Source organism: Thalassophryne amazonica, chromosome 9, assembly GCF_902500255.1.
Source record: "Thalassophryne amazonica chromosome 9, fThaAma1.1, whole genome shotgun sequence".
Taxonomy (NCBI): domain Eukaryota; kingdom Metazoa; phylum Chordata; class Actinopteri; order Batrachoidiformes; family Batrachoididae; genus Thalassophryne; species Thalassophryne amazonica.
This window is the reverse complement of record NC_047111.1, coordinates 110,256,174-110,274,668: the sequence shown is the minus strand read 5'-3', so window position 1 is coordinate 110,274,668 and position 18,495 is coordinate 110,256,174. Positions and strand designations below refer to the sequence as shown.

Below are 18,495 nucleotides of genomic sequence, written 5' to 3'. Positions count from 1 at the left end.
TTAATATGCGCTTTGAATGACATATCCTGATCAAAAATGACTCCAAGATTTCTCACAGTATTACTAGAGGTCAGGGTAATGCCATCCAGAGTAAGGATCTGGTTAGACACCATGTTTCTAAGATTTGTGGGGCCAAGTACAATAACTTCAGTTTTATCTGAGTTTAAAAGCAGGAAATTAGAGGTCATCCATGTCTTTATGTCTGTAAGACAATCCTGCAGTTTAGCTAATTGGTGTGTGTCCTCTGGCTTCATGGATAGATAAAGCTGGGTATCATCTGCGTAACAATGAAAATTTAAGCAATACCGTCTAATAATACTGCCTAAGGGAAGCATGTATAAAGTGAATAAAATTGGTCCTAGCACAGAACCTTGTGGAACTCCATAATTAACTTTAGTCTGTGAAGAAGATTCCCCATTTACATGAACAAATTGTAATCTATTAGACAAATATGATTCAAACCACCGCAACGCAGTGCCTTTAATACCTATGGCCTGCTCTAATCTCTGTAATAAAATTTTATGGTCAACAGTATCGAAAGCAGCACTGAGGTCTAACAGAACAAGCACAGAGATGAGTCAACTGTCCGAGGCCATAAGAAGATCATTTGTAACCTTCACTAATGCTGTTTCTGTACTATGATGAATTCTAAAACCTGACTGAAACTCTTCAAATAGACCATTCCTCTGCAGATGATCAGTTAGCTGTTTTACAACTACCCTTCAAGAATTTTGGAGAGAAAGGAAGGTTGGAGATTGGCCTATAATTAGCTAAGATAGCTGGGTCAAGTGATGGCTTTTTAAGTAATGGTTTAATTACTGCCACCTTAAAAGCCTGTGGTACATAGCCAACTAACAAAGATAGATTGATCATATTTAAGATCGAAGCATTAAATAATGGTAGGGCTTCCTTGAGCAGCCTGGTAGGAATGGGTTCTAATAAACATGTTGATGGTTTGGATGAAGTAACTAATTAAAATAACTCAGACAGAACAATCGAGAGAAAGAGTCTAACCAAATACCCGGCATCACTGAAAGCAGCCAAGATAACGATACGTCTTTGGGATGGTTATGAGTAATTTTTTCTCTAATAGTTAAAATTTGTTAGCAAAGAAAGTCATGAAGTCATTACTAGTTAAAGTTAATGGAATACTCAGCTCAATAGAGCTCTGACTCTTTGTCAGCCTGGCTACAGTGCTGAAAAGAAACCTGGGGTTGTTCTTATTTTCTTCAATTAGTGATGAGTAAGTAAGATGACCTCTAATTTCCTGCTTTTAAACTCAGATAAAACTGAAGTTATTGTACTTGGCCCCACAAATCTTAGAAGCATGGTGTCTAACCAGATCGTTACTCTGGATGGCATTTCCCTGATCTCTAGTAATACTGTGAGAAATCTTGGAGTTATTTTTGATCAGATATGTCATTCAAAGCGCATATTAAACAAATATGTAGGACTGCCTTTTGCATTTACGCAATATCTCTAAAATCAGAAAGGTCTTGTCTCAGAGTGATGCGAAAAACTAATTCATGCATTTGTTTCCTCTAGGCTGGACTATTGTAATTCATTATTATCAGGTTGTCCTAAAAGTTCCCTAAAAGCCTTCAGTTGGTTCAGAATGCTGCAGCTAGAGTACTGACGGGGACTAGCAGGAGAGAGCATATCTCACCCGTGTTGGCCTCCCTTCATTGGCTTCCTGTTAATGCTAGAATAGAATTAAAATTCTTCTTCTTACTTATAAGGTTTTGAATAATCAGGTCCCATCTTATCTTAGGGACCTCATAGTACCATATTACCCCATTAGAGTGCTTCGCTCTCAGACTGCGGGCTTACTTGTAGTTCCTAGGGTTTGTAAGAGTAGAATGGGAGGCAGAGCCTTCAGCTTTCAGGCTCCTCTCCTGTGGAACCAGCTCCCAATTCAGATCAGGAGACAGATACCCTCTCTACTTTTAAGATTAGGCTTAAAACTTTCCTTTTCGCTAAGGCTTATAGTTAGGGCTGGATCGGGTGACCCTGGACCATCCCTTGGTTATGTTGCTTTAGACGTAGACTGTGTTTCATAATTATTTTATGGCCTTGCCTTGCAATGTGGAGCGCCTTGGGGCAACTGTTTGTTGTGATTTGGCGCTATACAAGAAAAAAGTTGATTGATTGATTGATTGATTGATGAGTAGTAAGATGTCCTAGCTTTACGGAGGGCTTTTTTATAGAGCAACAGACTCTTTTTCCAGGCTAAGTGAAGATCTTCTAAATTAGTGAGATGCCATTTCCTCTCCAACTTACGGGTTATCTGCTTTAAGCTGCGAGTTTGTGAGTTATACCATGGAGTCAGGCACTTCTGATTTAAAGCTCTCTTTTTCAGAGGAGCTACAGCATCCAAAGTTGTCTTCAATGAGGATGTAAAACTATTGACGAGATACTCTATCTCACTTACAGAGTTTAGGTAGCTACTCTGCACTGTGTTGGTATATGGCATTAGAGAACATAAAGAAGGAATCATATCCTTAAACCTTGTTACAGCACTTTCTGAAAGACTACTAATGTAATGAAACTTATTCCCCACTGCTGGGTAGTCCATCAGAGTAAATGTAAATGTTATTAAGAAATGATCAGACAGAAGGGAGTTTTCAGGGAATACTGTTAAGTCTTCAATTTCCATACCATAAGTCAGAACAAGATCTAAGATATGATTAAAGTGGTGGGTGGACTCATTTACATTTTGAGCAAAGCCAGTTGAGTCTAATAATAGATTAAATGCAGTGTTGAGGCTGTCATTCTCAGCATCTGTGTGGATGTTAAAATCGCCCACTATAATTATCTTATCTGAGCTAAGCACTAAGTCAGACAAAACGTCTGAAAATTCACAGAGAAACTCACAGTAACGACCAGGTGGACGATAGATAATAACAAATAAAACTGGTTTTTGGGACTTCCAATTTGGATGGACAAGACTAAGAGTCAACCTTTCAAATGAATTAAAGCTCTGTCTGGGTTTTTGATTAATTAATAAGCTGGAATGGAAGATTGCTGCTAATCCTCTGCCTCGGCCCGTGCTACGAGCATTCTGGCAGTTAGTGTGACTCGGGGGTGTTGACTCATTTAAACTAACATATTCATCCTGCTGTAACCAGTTTCTGTAAGGCAGAATAATCAATATGTGATCAATTATTATATCATTTACTAACAGGGACTTAAATGCCACAGAAGAAGTGAGGGTGCATTAGGTTTATGTCACAGAAGCGTGTTTTGAGGTTGGTGCACATTTCTGCCTTCACAAAATGCCTCAACAACCACAAAAAGCATAAAAAAATACTTACTTTACTCATAACTGTCAGTCTGGCTAAATCGTCGGACTCTGGCCCATTGATTAGGCAGCTAATCTTTTTTTCCACAGCGGAGCATGTGCGAGGGTGCGTTTGTTTAATAACACGGGGCTGTGCATTTCTGCATTCACCAAAATGCCTCAAAAGTGAGTAAAAGTACTTACTTTTGGTACAACCGCCCCACCAGAACCACAAATGCAGAGAAAAACACATTTTCTTTGTGTGGGTCCAGAAGGAGATTTATCACAAGACACGTTACATCAGACTTTGCAACTGAATTAGAAAGTTTATATATGATTATATCACAGACAAATTAGCCATGAAACATAATGTCCAACAGCAGTCAATTGTGGATCACAAAGACGTGAATTATAATTTGTGAAATTTAAAATAAATCCTGATGTACATGTTGTGTGGGCCGCTGAAGAGGAGGTACTGCTGGCCCACCGCCAGAGGGCGCCCTGCCTGAAGTGCGGGCTTCAGGCACGAGAGGGCGCTGCCGCCTCAGGAACAAGCCGTGGTGACAGCTGTCACCCATCATCCGTGACAGCTGTCACTAATCATCACATCTGGTATAAAAGCAGGAAGACACCTCCCCAAACTGCTGAGATAACATCCTTCATACTGGAAGTATATCCTCAGCCTTTTGTGATATTTGTAAATCTGTTATTGTGAGTGTTTGCAGGAGTACCGGCCCGTTTAGTGGAGGCTGTGCAAGACGGCGCTCTTTTTCTTCTGAGGGACCGCTGCAAAGTGTTGAGTGAGAGGTGGAGGTGGAATTCCACCAGGATTGTTACTGGGTGTTCACACACCCACCCTTTGACTGTCTTTTGCTTTCTGCCAGCAGTACCAGATCCGACACGCCGGGAAGGTGGCCACCTGGGACTCCGGGACTTGGCGGCTCCAGTATTCCTCGGGTTCGGTGGTGGTGGAAATCCGTGTGGTTCTGGTTCGTTCCAGACGGACGTCTCCTATCGCGAGCCTGCCCACACGACACCTTTATTAATTGACTGTTGCACATTCTGAATCTGCTGTGTTTGGTTGTGTCATTCACAACAGTAAAGTGTTATAATTTGACTCCTTCCATTGTCCGTTCATTTACGCCCCCTGTTGTGGGTCCATGTCACTACACTTTCCCAACAGTACATTTCCAATTTATCAGTTCCATCAGTGCAATAACTTCCTGTCGTCAGGTCAAGCTCACCACTTTGCTACTTTTATTTTAATGAGTGTTGTTCTAACATTTATTGTTAATTTATTTCTTCACAGACATGCAGCCGTCGTTGTTGATTAAAGAAGAAACTCTCCCTGATCACCAGGAATGGAATCTGAGTGTTGACCAGGAAGACATTAAAGAAGAAGAGAAGCTGTGGATAAGTCAGCAGGGAGAGCAGCTTCAGCAGCTGGAGGAGGCAGATCTCACCAAGTTTGGTTTCACTGCCATCCCTGTGAAGAGTGAAAATGATGATGAAAATCCAGAGTAATCACAGCTTCATCAAAGCCAAAGTGATGAGAGCACAGAGGCTGAGCCTGTAGCCAGCAGCTCATCTGTACACAGAACACTGACAGCAGAAGCTGATGGAGAGGACGATGGAGGACCACAACCAGCCAGCAGCTCAGGTCCAAACAGTCATTTACAATCAGATACCAGTGGCAGGAGTTCAGACAGTTCTGGAACTGAGACTGGTGACAGTGATGAGTGGAAACAGACCACAGAACATCAGTTAAGTTTTAACTGTCGAAAAAATATCAATATTGTTCATTCAGGCAACACTGATGAGAAACAATTTAAAGGATTTAAATATGGAAAAGCATCTGGTCACATGAACAACTCAGAGCAACAAATGGAGAGGCAAGCAAGAAGAAAACCATTTAGCTGTTCTGATCGACGACAAATACTGGAACAGAAAGATACTGTGAAGCCACAAAGGACAAACTACATAGGACAAATCTCCTGTGGAAGCACTCAGCTGGATAATCCACCAGATCAACATAGTTCTGATCCTGGACTCCAGCAACAACAGCATCAATGGGCCAGAAGAAACAAGCGAAATTACACCACAGTTAATTGGACCATTGAAGAGAAGAAAAAGATCTTTCACTGCTTCACTTACTCAAGGCATGAGAAGTGGGGCAGAAAGAAAAAGGCAGTATTTGAGGAGTGCATAAAAGAATCAGATCTACCAACAGAAAAGAAAGAAGCCACCACAACTGCAAAACTGCAATCAATCGCCTCACAAATCACAAAATATCTGACAGCAGAGGAAATACAAAAAATAAAGGAAGAAGCCCAAAAGGAAGCGATAAAAGATCATCAGTTGATGGATAAAGGGAAGCAACTTCAGTTTGAAAGGAGTCAGTGGAAGAGGGAGGAAGAGTGGATACTGCTGTGGGCAATGGAATATGCCAAATTAAATACACCAACACCAGACAAAGAGAAGTGGAGAATGGCAAAATATTCCACCACCACTGCCCAAGTAAAAAAGACATCCCAAGTAAGCAACTCACCACCCAGAATCCACTTTATCACAGAAAAACATTTCTCAATGATGAAATAAAAGCGATGCAACAGGAGGTTGGGCAAATGATCAGAGACGGCATCTGCCCTCTGACGCAACTCATTGCACCACCAAGAAATGATTGCCCTCAAAAAAAGTACATAAAAAAAAAAAAAAACCAGACCAAGCCAGCCCCTCACACCAAGAAAAAGTAGTGTCAACACAAATCCCCCCCAAAAAAAAGAAATCACGCACTGCCCCTCGAAAAAAATGAACCATTCACTGCCCCCCAAAAAAACAAGCAACTCAATGCTCCCCCAAAAAACAGAACCCAGAACAGCAGGAACTAGAAGAGGAATTGGCAAATAAGATTGAAGAAACAAGAAAATGGACATGAAAGAGCGTCCAAAGCTGACTAAACTAAAGGAGAATACAAAATTCAAAACTATCCTGCAAAAAGTTAACATAGGACTGACTAAATTGGTCCCAAAATGAACCACATTGACAGAGTTAAACTCAGTAAATTATGGAGCGGCATGGTACATACAAAGTAAAATTAGCCCCACAAGATTGGAGAGAAACAGTACCACAAATAAGAAAAGAATACCATGCCACGATGGAAGAAGAAATTACAACAAAAAATCAATCGCCTAAGAGCAGAGATCTCCCAAATGGCCATATTTTGGGAAACAAGAACCACAAAAAGAATCTTCTTAAAAAAGTAAATCGCATTGAAAGAAAATACAATGTTGAAGACAAACAGCTGGGTGGAAGGCTGGCTGAACATCAAGCCTTAGTAAAAACCTTCGCAGCACAGATTAGGAACAAAGACAAGAAAATACAAGCAAAACAGATAAACAAACAATTTGCAAAAAATCCCAGACTAGTGTACAGAAAGCTGGCAAACGACACAATAGAAGTACAACAGCCACCTGAGAGAGAGGAAACTGAAAAATACTGGAGACCACTCTTTGAAGACCCAAAACAACACCAAGAGGCTGAGTGGATTGAAAAAATACAACAGAAAAACAAAGACAAACAACAAATGCCAGCAATTGTAATCAATGAAGAGGACATCAGAAAGAACATGAGTGAATACAGTAACTTCAAGGCACCTGGAACTGACAAAATCCCAAATTTTTGGCTGAAAAGACTGACAGCATTACACCACCATTATGCTGTGGCTTTCACAAAAATATTGAACGGAGAAGAAGACACACCAGACTGGCTAACGACAGGAAACACGAGCCTAATTCCAAAGACCAAGGATACACAGCTTCCCAACAAGTACAGACCCATCTGCTGCCTAACAACAACGTACAAATGGCTGACAGGAATCATAGCTGATGCCATTTATGAACATCTTGACACTGGTGGCTACCTGGAAAATGAACAGAAAGGTTGTTCCAGAAGAAGATTAGGAGCTAAACACCAGTTACTGACAGACAAAACTATCCTGGAGGACTGCAAAAAAAGGAGCAGGAACCTCAGCATGGCTTGGATTGACTACAAAAAGGCATTTGACAGTGTACCACACTCCTGGATCAAGAGGTGCTTAGAACTCTACAACATCAATGAGGAAATAAGATCTTTCCTGAGAGCACAAATGAACAAGTGGAACACCACCATCACCCTCAACCACACAGAGGGACAAATAATAATCCCAGATGTACAAGTTCAGAGAGGGATATTTCAGGGAGACAGCCTTTCGCCTCTTTTATTCTGCTTAATCATGGACCCACTCAGCAAGATCCTGAAGGAGCATGACATTGGATATGACTTAAGCAAAGACAGAGGAAAGAAAAAACAAAAACTTGTGAACCATCTATTGTTCATGGACGATTTGAAAATCTATGCCGACACAAAAAAAGGGACTCAGTCAGCTCGTGGAAACTGCCCATAAGTTCTCAAAAGACATTGGTATGGAATTTGGACTGGATAAATGCTCAAAATGCACAATGACAAAAGGTAAAAAGACAAAACCGAAAACATACAATTGGATGAAGGGAACTACATTGAAGATCTGGCTGCAGACTCCACATACAAATACTTGGGAATTGAACAAAGTAATACAATTGAGCACAAGAAAATGAGAACAAAAACAACACAAGAATACCTAAACCGCTTAAAAAAGATCTGCAAAACACAGTTGACACCAAAAAACAAGATCACAGCCATAAACCAGTTTGCAGTACCAGTGGTGACCTATGGGTTGGCAAGTTGACTGGCCACAGCGTGAGCTTAATAAGTTGGACACAAAAACCAGGAAGATGCTCACCCTCCACAAAGTCACATACAGAAATCAGTGCATGGACAAAATATATCTCCCTCTCAGAGAAGGCGGTCTGGGTCTCACTGAAATCAACCAGGCCTACAAAGCGTCTATAATAAGTATTGGACAGTACTTAAAGAGCTCTGAAGAATAAATTGTAAAAAGGGTTGCACAACACCACAAGGCCTTAACCGAACGGACCGCGATCACTAAACTGGCAAAAAACTTTGGCGGAGAACTTCTGCAAGAGAAAAAAAAGCAACAGTCTCATGCCTGCAATGAAACTTGCAAGACAGACCAGAGAACAATACAGCAAAAGAGAAGGAAAACATCGAGTGGAAAGATGGAAACAGCACAAAAGAGCCGGATGATTCCAAGAAGAACTCGAAAAGGAATACATTGACAAAGTTGGATCAATGCAGTGGCTAAAAAATGGTGAACTTGGGTTTGATGGAGAAAGAATTCTGATTGGAGCACAAGATCAGGGATTTCTTACAAATGGCTTAAAAAAATGGCAGGGATCTCACAGAATGATAAATGCCGATTCTGTCATACAGCTGTTGAAAGTGTAAACCATCTAACTTCAGCATGCCAGATTCTCATGGCAGATGGACATTATACATCCAGACACAACAAGATCTGTCAATATCTCCACTGGAAGGTATGCAAGGAACTGAAGATGGAAGTCAAAGAACATGTATGGGAGCACGAGCCAGCACCAGTCTCATCCAACAGAAAAGTAACTGTCTTCTATGACAGAGATCCCAGCAGGAAGACACATCGAAGGAGGTGCAATCAAACCTGATATTGTCATCTGGAACAAGCAAGAGAAAAAAGCCAAATCATCGATGTGACAGTCCCCAATGACTAAAGCCTGAATCGAGCGGAAAGGGGAAAGATCTCGAAATACCAAGACCTGAAAAATGACCTACGAACAACATGGTCATTGAAAGACATCTATATCATCCCAATTGTAGTGGGAGCAACAGGCCTAATGAAGAAGAACCTGAAGAAATACCTTGAGGCAATCCCCGGTCACCCAAGTGCACATGAGGTGCAGTTGTCTGCAATTAAGGGAACAATCAACATCTTGAAGAGAGCCCTCAGATACAATGCCAGGTCTGGTTAGGATAACTATAGAGCCAAGGGTGCAACTTTAGACCCCAGGTTTGGGGCCCATTGCATTCTCTTAAAAAACATCAAAGATAAATGAAAAAACAAAAGGCAAAAAGCATTTGTTTGTTCTGAGTGTGGTCAAAGATTTGGACAAAAAAGCTACTTGACCAAACACATGATAATTCATACAGGGAAAAAAATAAAAAATAAAATAATAATAATAATAATAATCCCAGACATAAAAGTGAAGCGAGGGATATTCCAGGGAGATAGTCTCTCTCCACTCCTTTTTTGTCTTAGTATTGATCCATTAAGCAAGATCCTCAAGGAATTTGACATCGGGTATGATTTAGATGGAGGTAGAGGAAGAAAACATAAACAGGTGGTGAGCCACCTTCTGTTTTTGGATGACCTGAATATATTTGCAGATTCAGAGAGGGGACTCAGGAGATTAGTGGAGGCAGTCCATACGTTTTCTAAAGAAATCGGTATGGAATTAGGGCTGGATAAATGCTCTAAATGTACAATCAGAGGTGGTAAGAAGCAGGTCACAGAAAATATACAGTTGGATGAGGGGAACACTATTGAAGATTTGTTGAGGATTCCACGTACAAATATTTGGGAATTGACGAAAATACTACAATAGAGCATTAAAAAAATGAGAGAGAAAGTAACACAAGAATACTTAAATCGCTTAAAGAAGATTTGTAAATCAGAATTGACACCAAAGAACAAGATCACAGCCATAAACCAGTTTGCCTTGCCTGTGGTAAACTATGGCTTTGGCATAGTAGACTGGCCACAGGGTGAGCTTTAACAAGTTAGATACTAAAACTAGGAAGATGCTCACCCTGCATAAAATTACATACAGACACCAATGCATGGATAGAATATATCTCCCCCGTCGAGAAGGCGGCTTAGGTCTTATGGAGATCAACCAGGCTTATAGAGCATCTATAATAAGTATTGGGCAGTACTTAAAGAGTTCTCAAGAAGAAGTTATGAAAAAGGTTATGCAACATCATATTAAGACTATGCCACAACAGACCTCTATTATTAAATTGGCAGAAAACTTTGGAGATCTCTTGCAAGAGAGAGAAAGCAATGATCTGACACCTGCAACAACACTAGCAAGACAGGCCAGGGAAAAATACAGCAAAAGAGAACAAAAACATCGAATGAACAGATGGAAACAGCACAAAAGGGCTGGCCGATTCCAAGAAGAACTCGAAAAGGAATACATAGACAAAGAAGGATCTATGCGGTGGCTTACAAATGGAGAATTTGGTTTTGATGGAGAAAGAATTATAGTTGGAGTGCAAGATCAGGGACTACTAACAAATGGCTTCAAAAAATTGCCGGAATTTCACAGAATGATCAATGCCGATTCTGTCATGCAGCTGTTGAGAGTGTAAACCACTTAGTATCGGTATGTCAGATCCTCATGGCAGACGGACATTACACAAGCCGGCATAACAAGATCTGTAAATATCTACATTGGAAAGTATGCAAGGAACTGGAGGTGGAAGTAGAGGGACATGTTTGGGAGTATGAGCCAGCACCAGTCTCATCCAATGGAAAAGTGACTGTCTTTTATGACAAAGAGATCCCAGCAGGAAGACATATCGAAGGAGGTGCAGTAAAACCTGATATTGTCATTTGGAACAAGCAAGAGAAGACAGCAAAAATTATTGATGTGACAGTCTCCAATGACTATGGCCTGAATAGAGCTGAGAGGGAGAAAATCACGAAATACCAAGACCTTAAAAATGATCTACGAATAACGTGGTCATTGAAAGAAATTGATATCATACCAGTTGTGGTGGGAGCAACAGGGCTTATGAAGAAGAACCTGAAGAAATATCTTGAGGCAATCCCTGGTCACCCAAGTGCCCATGAGGTGCAGATATCCGCAGTTAAAGGAACAGTTACCATCTTGAAGAGAGCCCTCGGATACAATGCCAGTAATGATTAATGATTAGGATGCAACTGTAGACCCCAGGTTTGGGGCCCATTGCACTCTGTAAAAAAGAAATTGAAGAGAAATAAAAAAGGAAAAAGCCATTTTTCTGTTCCGAGTGTGGTAAAAGATTTGGATGACAGAGCAACCTGAAAACACACATGATAATTTATACAGGAATGACCTACGAACAACATGGTCATTGAAAGACATCGATATCATCCCAGTTGTGGTGGGAGCAACAGGCCTGATGAAGAAGAACCTGAAGAAATACCTTGAGGCAATCCCTGGTCACCCAAGTGCACATGAGGTGCAGTTGTCTGCAATTAAGGGAATGATCACCATCTTGAAGAGAGCCCTCGGATACAATGCCAGATCTGGTGAGGATAGCTATAGAGCCTAGGGTGCAACTTTAGACCCCAGGTTTGGGCCCCATTGCATTCTACTAAAAAGACATCAAAGATAAATGAAAAACCAAAGACAGGTGGGTTGGAGTTCCTACTGTGAAGGGGTTTGCCCCACTGTGAAGGGGTTTGCCAGGAGAGATCTTGGTATGAGGATGTTTCAAAAGAAACAAACCCCAGCTAAAACCTCCACAAAGTGCCTAGGCACCAGGGCGTATGAAGAAAATGGTGCAACTTCTCCCAGTGCTGCAGGGAGACATCTCCTCTAGCAGCACTCAGTGGTGTCATCCACCAGATCAGCGGTGTCATCCACCAGATAGTTCTGATCCTGGACCCCAGCAACAACACCATCAAAGGGCTAAAAGAATCCAGTGAAACTGCATCATTGTAAATTGGTCCATTGGGGAGAATAAAAAGATCTCTCACTGCTTCACTTACTCAGACTTGAGAAGTGGGGCAGGAGATCAAAGGCAGTATTTGAGGAGAGGAAAGGTCACCATCTTGAAGAGAGCCTTCGGATACAAAGGCAGTAATGTTAAGGGTGCAGCTTTAGACTCCGTGTCTGGGGCCCACTGTACTCTAGTAGAAGGAAATTCAAGGCAAATGAAAAAAAAAAAAGACAAAAACCATTTGGCTGTTCTGAGTGTGGTATCAGATTTGGACAAGAGAGCCACCTGAGCAGACACATAACGATCTTCTACGACAAAGAGATCCCAGCAGGAAGACACATAGAAGGAGGTGCAATCAAACCTGATATTGTCATCTGGAACAAGCAAGAGAAAACAGCCAAATCATTGATGTGACAGTCCCCAATGACTACGGCCTGAATCGAGCTGAAAGGGGAAAGATCTCAAAATACCAAGACCTAAAAAATGACCTAAGAACAACATGGTCATTGAAAGACATCGATATCATTCCAGTTGTGGTAGGAGCAACAGGCCTGATGAAGAAGAACCTGAAGAAATACCTTGAGGCAATCCCCGGTCACCCAAGTGCACATGAGGTGCAGTTGTCTGCGATTAAGGGAACGATCACCATCTTGAAGAGAGCCCTTGGATACAATGCCAGATCTGGTTAAGATAACTATAGAACCTAGGATGCAACTTTAGACCCCAGGTTTGGGGCCCATTGCATTCTACTAAAAAAACATCAAAGATAAATGAAAAAACAAAAGTTAACCTGGGCTTGGCTAGACTGGTCCCAGAAGGAACTGCATTGACGGATTTAAACTGTGTGAATTGTGGAGTGGCATGGTACATACTGGGGTGTAACTTTACACAAATCATGGTTCTGTACATACCTCGGTTTTGAGGTCGCAGTTCGGTTCATTTTCAGTCCAGTATGGGAACAAAATGCAAAACCTAAATTTGCTTGTTCAAACCAACAATTTTTTGTAACATTATACAAACAAGAAAATAAAATACCTGCAAAGTGCTGCCTGGTAATAAGTTAAATAAAATGTTCTCAAATAAACAACAAATGCATGAAATATTATATAAAAACTTCCTAGTAAACAGCTTTTAGCAAAACCTTTCCATAAGTAAAGCACAGCACAATGGTTCCAGCATGAAGCCATGTTCAATTCATTCAACCTTCATATTTTTTGCCAGAAAAATTGACTTGTCCACAACTGTCACACTCTGTTAAAGAATCCCTTTACTTTTGAACAATTTATTTTATTTATATCTCTTTCTATTAACTTTTCATTTGTTTGTATCTTTTAAATAAAGTTCTGAAAACAAAACATGGGAGAGGAAAAAAGTGAGGAAAACCATTTTAAAATATTTAGAACTACAAATAAATTTGATTCTTGGTTTGTTTGTTTATTTTGCCATTAAAATTGGCCATCACGTTTTAAAATAAAATAACTTCTCAAGGCCAGGGCTTCTCAATGTCTGGGGACTCTTTAATCACAGCGCAGCAAACAAGGTCAGTAGGCTGAGCGAGTTTGAGTGAGGATTGTCACTATCCCTCTGCTCAGTGCTTTGCAGGCTGCAGCGGAGGAGGGGGAGACCCACTCCCGCTCGGTGACAACAGATAGTGGAGCAGATAAGTTTGATTTTGGGCCAGAATTGTTCACTTGGTGATGCAAGCATCAGATTTGGCATGCATGTTCTTCATAAATCAGTGTCTGAGGAAAGAAGTGCGGGCTACTTGAAAATCCAATATGGCGGCCAGGTAGGGGTCAATGAAGAATTACACAGGGGTCAAAATTTAAAAATGCTCCAATCATACTGAAAGCTATACCACATTATGTGTCTAATCACAAAGATTCCAAAAGGGTATAGTTTGGACTATCTATGACTGAATGTTATGGGGTAAAAACAGCAAGAATTGTGACAAAGGTCAATTTCAGTTTGTACAGGGGTCAAAAGTTAAAGTTGCTCCAATCTTTGTAAAATGTGATGCATCATGTGTCATGCTCAGTTGTCACATTACAGGGTAACATCTGTCACATGCCATAGAATCCAATGTACGTCGACACTGTTTGACATGTACTTTGCAAACCAAGCATTCAACATGTTTTCGTGTACCTCGTGTCTTCACTGAAGCAGGAAAGAATGCCTTTAGTTTTTCAGCTCCCTCTGATTGGAACTTTCTCCAATCTGAACTGAAACTGTCCAGACTGACTTCCTTGAACACCTTCTAGTTTATTTAATGAGATCTCAAATGGAATTCGTTTGTGCAATGCCTGTGTTTCTAAAACTAAATCTGCCTGATACTTTACACCATGTGCAATGTTCTTATGACCAAGTCGATTGTGTTTATTTATCAAAATTGTTCTCCTGTTGATGTTAACCTGTCCACAATGATGTGTGCTGCTGCCTTTCTTGGCCAGGTCTTCCTTGCAAAAGAGGCTTTGATGTCAATGGAATTCGACCTGGTTAAATAAAGATTATTATTATTTTTAAATCTGATGGGATGTGTTCTGAATTTGTTACTGTCCACAAGGGGGTGCCGCAGGGTTCTGTTTTGGGTTCCCTTTTATTTATTAATCATACCAACATTTTGGGCTCTGTGTCAGATGCTAATTTGCATTTTTATACTGATGGCACAGTTATTTATTGCTGTGGTTCAACTCTGTTGCCAGGACAGAAGAGTGCTTTTGTCAATGCTGCAGCTTTTGCCTGGAATAAATTGGCGTGGAAATTAAAAGTATTAATTTCACTGAGCGCTTCTAAATTCACATTGAGAGCACTTGAGGCCAACTGCTTTGTATTTGCTGCTGTTTATCTTGACCAGGACTCCCTTGGAATGTTCTTAATCTCAATGGGAGTTTTTCTGGTTTTAAAAAATACGAGGTCTATTAGAAAAGTATCCGACCTTATTATTTTTTTTCAAAAACCATATGGATTTGAATCACGTGTGATTACATCAGACATGCTTGAACCCTCGTGGGCATGCAAGAGTTTTTTCACGCCTGTCGGTTACGTCATTCGCCTGTGGGCAGTCATTGAGTGAGGAGTTGCCCACCCTCTCATCGTTTTTTCATTGTTTAGGAATGGCTCAGAGACTGCTGCTTTGTTTGATCAAAATTTTTTCAAAACTGTAAGGCACAACTGAGTGGACACCATTTGATAAATTCAGCTGGTTTTCGGTAAACATTTTAACGGCAGATGAGAGATTTTGGTCTGGTAGTGTCGCTTTAAGGACGGCCCACGGCGCCTGACGGCGATCTGCACTTCGAGGCGGCAGCGTCTTGCCGTTTCAAGTTGAAAACTTCCATATTTCAGGCTCTGTTGACCCAGTAAGTCGTCAGAGAACTTTCAGAAGAAGTCGGCATGAGTTTATTCGGACATTCCATTGTTAACGGACATTTTGTAATGAAAGAACGTGCGGGCAGAGTCGCATGTCGGGCCGGACCCGACCGCGGGGGGTCACGACAGGAAAAACACCTCCGTGTTGGAAACCTTAACGGACAAGTTGGAACATGCCCAAGCTGTTAAACAATTTCTCAGTTACTCACTTGTTGAAGGCCATCAAAAGCCGCCTGAATTTTACAAATGGTTTTCAACACGGAGGTGTTTTTCCTGTCGCGGCGCACACAGATTCGCCGAGTCGTCAGGAAAAACACCTCCGTGTTGAAAACATTTGTAAAATTCAGGCGGCTTTTGATGGCTTTCAACAAGTGAGTATCTGAGAAATTGTTTAACAGCTGGGCATGTTCCAACTTGTCCGTTAACGTTTCCAATGGAGGTGTTTTTCCTGTCGCGATCCCCCGTGGTCGGGTCCGGCCCGACATGCGAATCTGCCCGCACGTCTTTCATTAAAAAAAATGTCCTTAAACAGTGGAATGTCCGCATAAAGTCCTCATGCCGGCCTCTTCTGAATCTTCTTTGTTCTCTCACGATGTCCTGGGTCAACAGAGCCTTAAATTAGGATGTTTTCAGCTCGAAACAGGCCGACGATGGCGCCTGGAAGCGCTGCATGACGTCCCACTCCGTGGGAAGTCCTTACACCCACAGAAACACCCCATAATCTCTCATCAGCCGTTAAACTTTTCACCGAAAACCAGCTTAATTTCTCGAATAGTGTCCACTCGGATATTCCTCACAGGTCCAGAAAAATTTTGATAAAACAACGCGCGCCATCTCGAGCAGCGTGTGAAACAAAGGAATTCAGCCGAGAGGGCGGGACCACATCTCACTCAAGGCCTGCCCACAGGGAAATGACGTCACCGACGCGTGAAAAAACTCACACATGCGCACGAGGGTTCAAGCATGATTGGTGTAATCGCACGTCATTCAAATCCATATAGTTAAAAAATAAATAAAAGGGTCGGTTTATTATCTAATAGACCTTGTATATATCACTTGCGGAATTTAAACCTGGCAGCACGGTGGCTTAGTGGTTCGCACTGTTGCCTCACAGCAAGAAGGTTGTGGGTTCAATTCCCATGGCCTTTTTGTGTAGAGTTTGCATGTTCTCCTCGTGTTTGCGTGGGTTTCCTCCGGGTGCTCTGGTTTCCTCCCACATCCAAAGACATGCGGGTTAGGTGGATTGGAGTCTTTAAAATTGTCCGTAGGTGTGTGTGTGGGTGTGTCTGTTTCTTTGTCTATTTGTGGCCCTGCATCAGACTGGTGTCCTGTCCTGGGTGTACCCTGCCTCGTGCTCTATGACTGCTGGGATGGGCTCCAGCCCCCCGCGACCCTTAATTGGGCTAAGCGGTAGAATGAATGAATGAATGAATGAATTTGAACCTGAAAACACCTGAATGACAGATGGGAGTCTTACCGCTGTACTACAGCCACAGTTGGATGAAAAAAGCATAAAATCCTTCAAATAAATGACGGAAACATTTTTGATTAAAAAATAAAATGAAGCAATGTATAAAAGAGGATGTTAATTTATGAGATATTTTCCTGCCAGACTCCCCCAAAATATTAGCCGATGTTAAAAGACACAACAGGTAAGTTGGAGCAAACTTTGCCACAGAGATCTGTGCTGGACTGATTCGGTCTGCTCGTCTTGATCAGTGATTGGTCACAAACACTTCAAGCTCAGTGGCTGAGAGAAAAGGAGGCTGGAGATAATTATACCGCACAAATGCTGTTTTTTACGTGCGTTGTGAAGTGCACAGATGCGTGTAATTTACATACGTGGGCATCTGAATGGTGTATTTTATGGCGTATTTTTAAGGGCTCCATTGCGGTGTGAAAAACTGAATTTTTTTGACACAATGCAGCGCATTTAACGCCACTGTCTTTAATTACAACGTTAAAAGTGCCATAATAACTCACAAAATGGCGTTTGTTTTACGGCATATTTATGGTGAAACGTGTCTGAAAATGCTGTATTTGTGGCACAGTTGGCTTGTCATAGAAAGTCTCCAGTAATGCCAGGAAAAGTAGCTAGATTTGTCGCTATTCACTTTTGAGGGGATAAGTCGTCAAGATGGTTTGGAAAGTCGCCAAAGTTAGTGAGAAACGCCAAGTGGGAACACTGAATGTAAATACACGCAATGCGAACTCACGCGTGCATAGCCCTGTACCGAACCGAACGTCCTGTACTGAAACGGTTCGATACAAATACATGTATCATTACACCTTTAGTACATACAAAGCAAATTGGCCCCACGTGATTTGGAGAGAAAAAGAACCACAATTAAGAAAAAGATTACCGTGTCACAATGGAACAAGGAATTAAAAAAAAAATCAGCTGCCTAAGAGCAGAGATCTCCCAAATGGCAACATCTTTGGGAGGCCAAAACCACAAAGGAAACCTTCTTTAAAAAAAGTCAATTGCATTAAAAGAAAATACAGTTGTCCCTCATTTATCGCGGGAGTTACGTTCTAAAAATAACCCACAAAAGGCGAAATCTGCAAAGTAGTCAGCGTTATTTTTTACAATTATTATAGATGTTTTAAGGCTGTAAAACCCCTCACTACACACTTTACACACTTTTCTCAAACAGGCATTAACATTTTCTCACTTTTCTCTCGTGTGTAAACACTCTCAAAGTTCAAACCTTAGTAGAAAAATAAGACCAACCTGTTTTCAGGCCCAAACATTTTTTTGAGAAATAAAAATAGAACGTTTTCCTATAAATATGATGGCTTTTAGAACTAAACAAATTTAATTTTAATGATCTACCTACAAGGTTAGACACGTAAGAAATTGTTAATAGTGACTCACCAGTATTTCACAGTTCCTCTGATCGCGCCTCTTCGTCCTGGCACCGCTCCGCTGTCGCGCCTTTTTCCACTGAGTGACACCGAAAAAGACACAGCAGGTGTCTTTTTCTGAGTGAAGAACATAGTTATGGGTAGTTGTTGGCGCTCTTTTTTCTTCTGGGTGAGAAGATTCTTCTAAACAGACACGCAGAACACAATGCGCGTACTCTCCCTTCACGGTGCTGCGACCGGCCTGCGTGATGAGGACGCAGAACACAATGCGCTGTAAAAAAAAAAAAAGCATGCAAAAT

General features: G+C 41.4%; 1 long non-coding RNA gene across 3 annotated transcripts in view; it reads right to left on the bottom strand.

The window, feature by feature from the left end:
• The window catches only part of LOC117517814, a 38,864-nt gene extending 26,259 nt beyond the window's left edge, over nucleotides 1-12,605 (bottom strand). Inside the window, exon 1 of one of the 3 annotated variants that reach the window (XR_004562848.1) lies at nucleotides 12,526-12,605. This is a non-coding gene — a long non-coding RNA (uncharacterized LOC117517814). Of the gene's footprint in view, nucleotides 1-9,096; nucleotides 9,171-11,058; nucleotides 11,122-12,525 lie in introns of those variants that run through there. The other 2 variants (XR_004562847.1, XR_004562846.1) reach the window with 2 other exon arrangements.
• Between the last annotated feature and the right edge of the window lie 5,890 nt (nucleotides 12,606-18,495).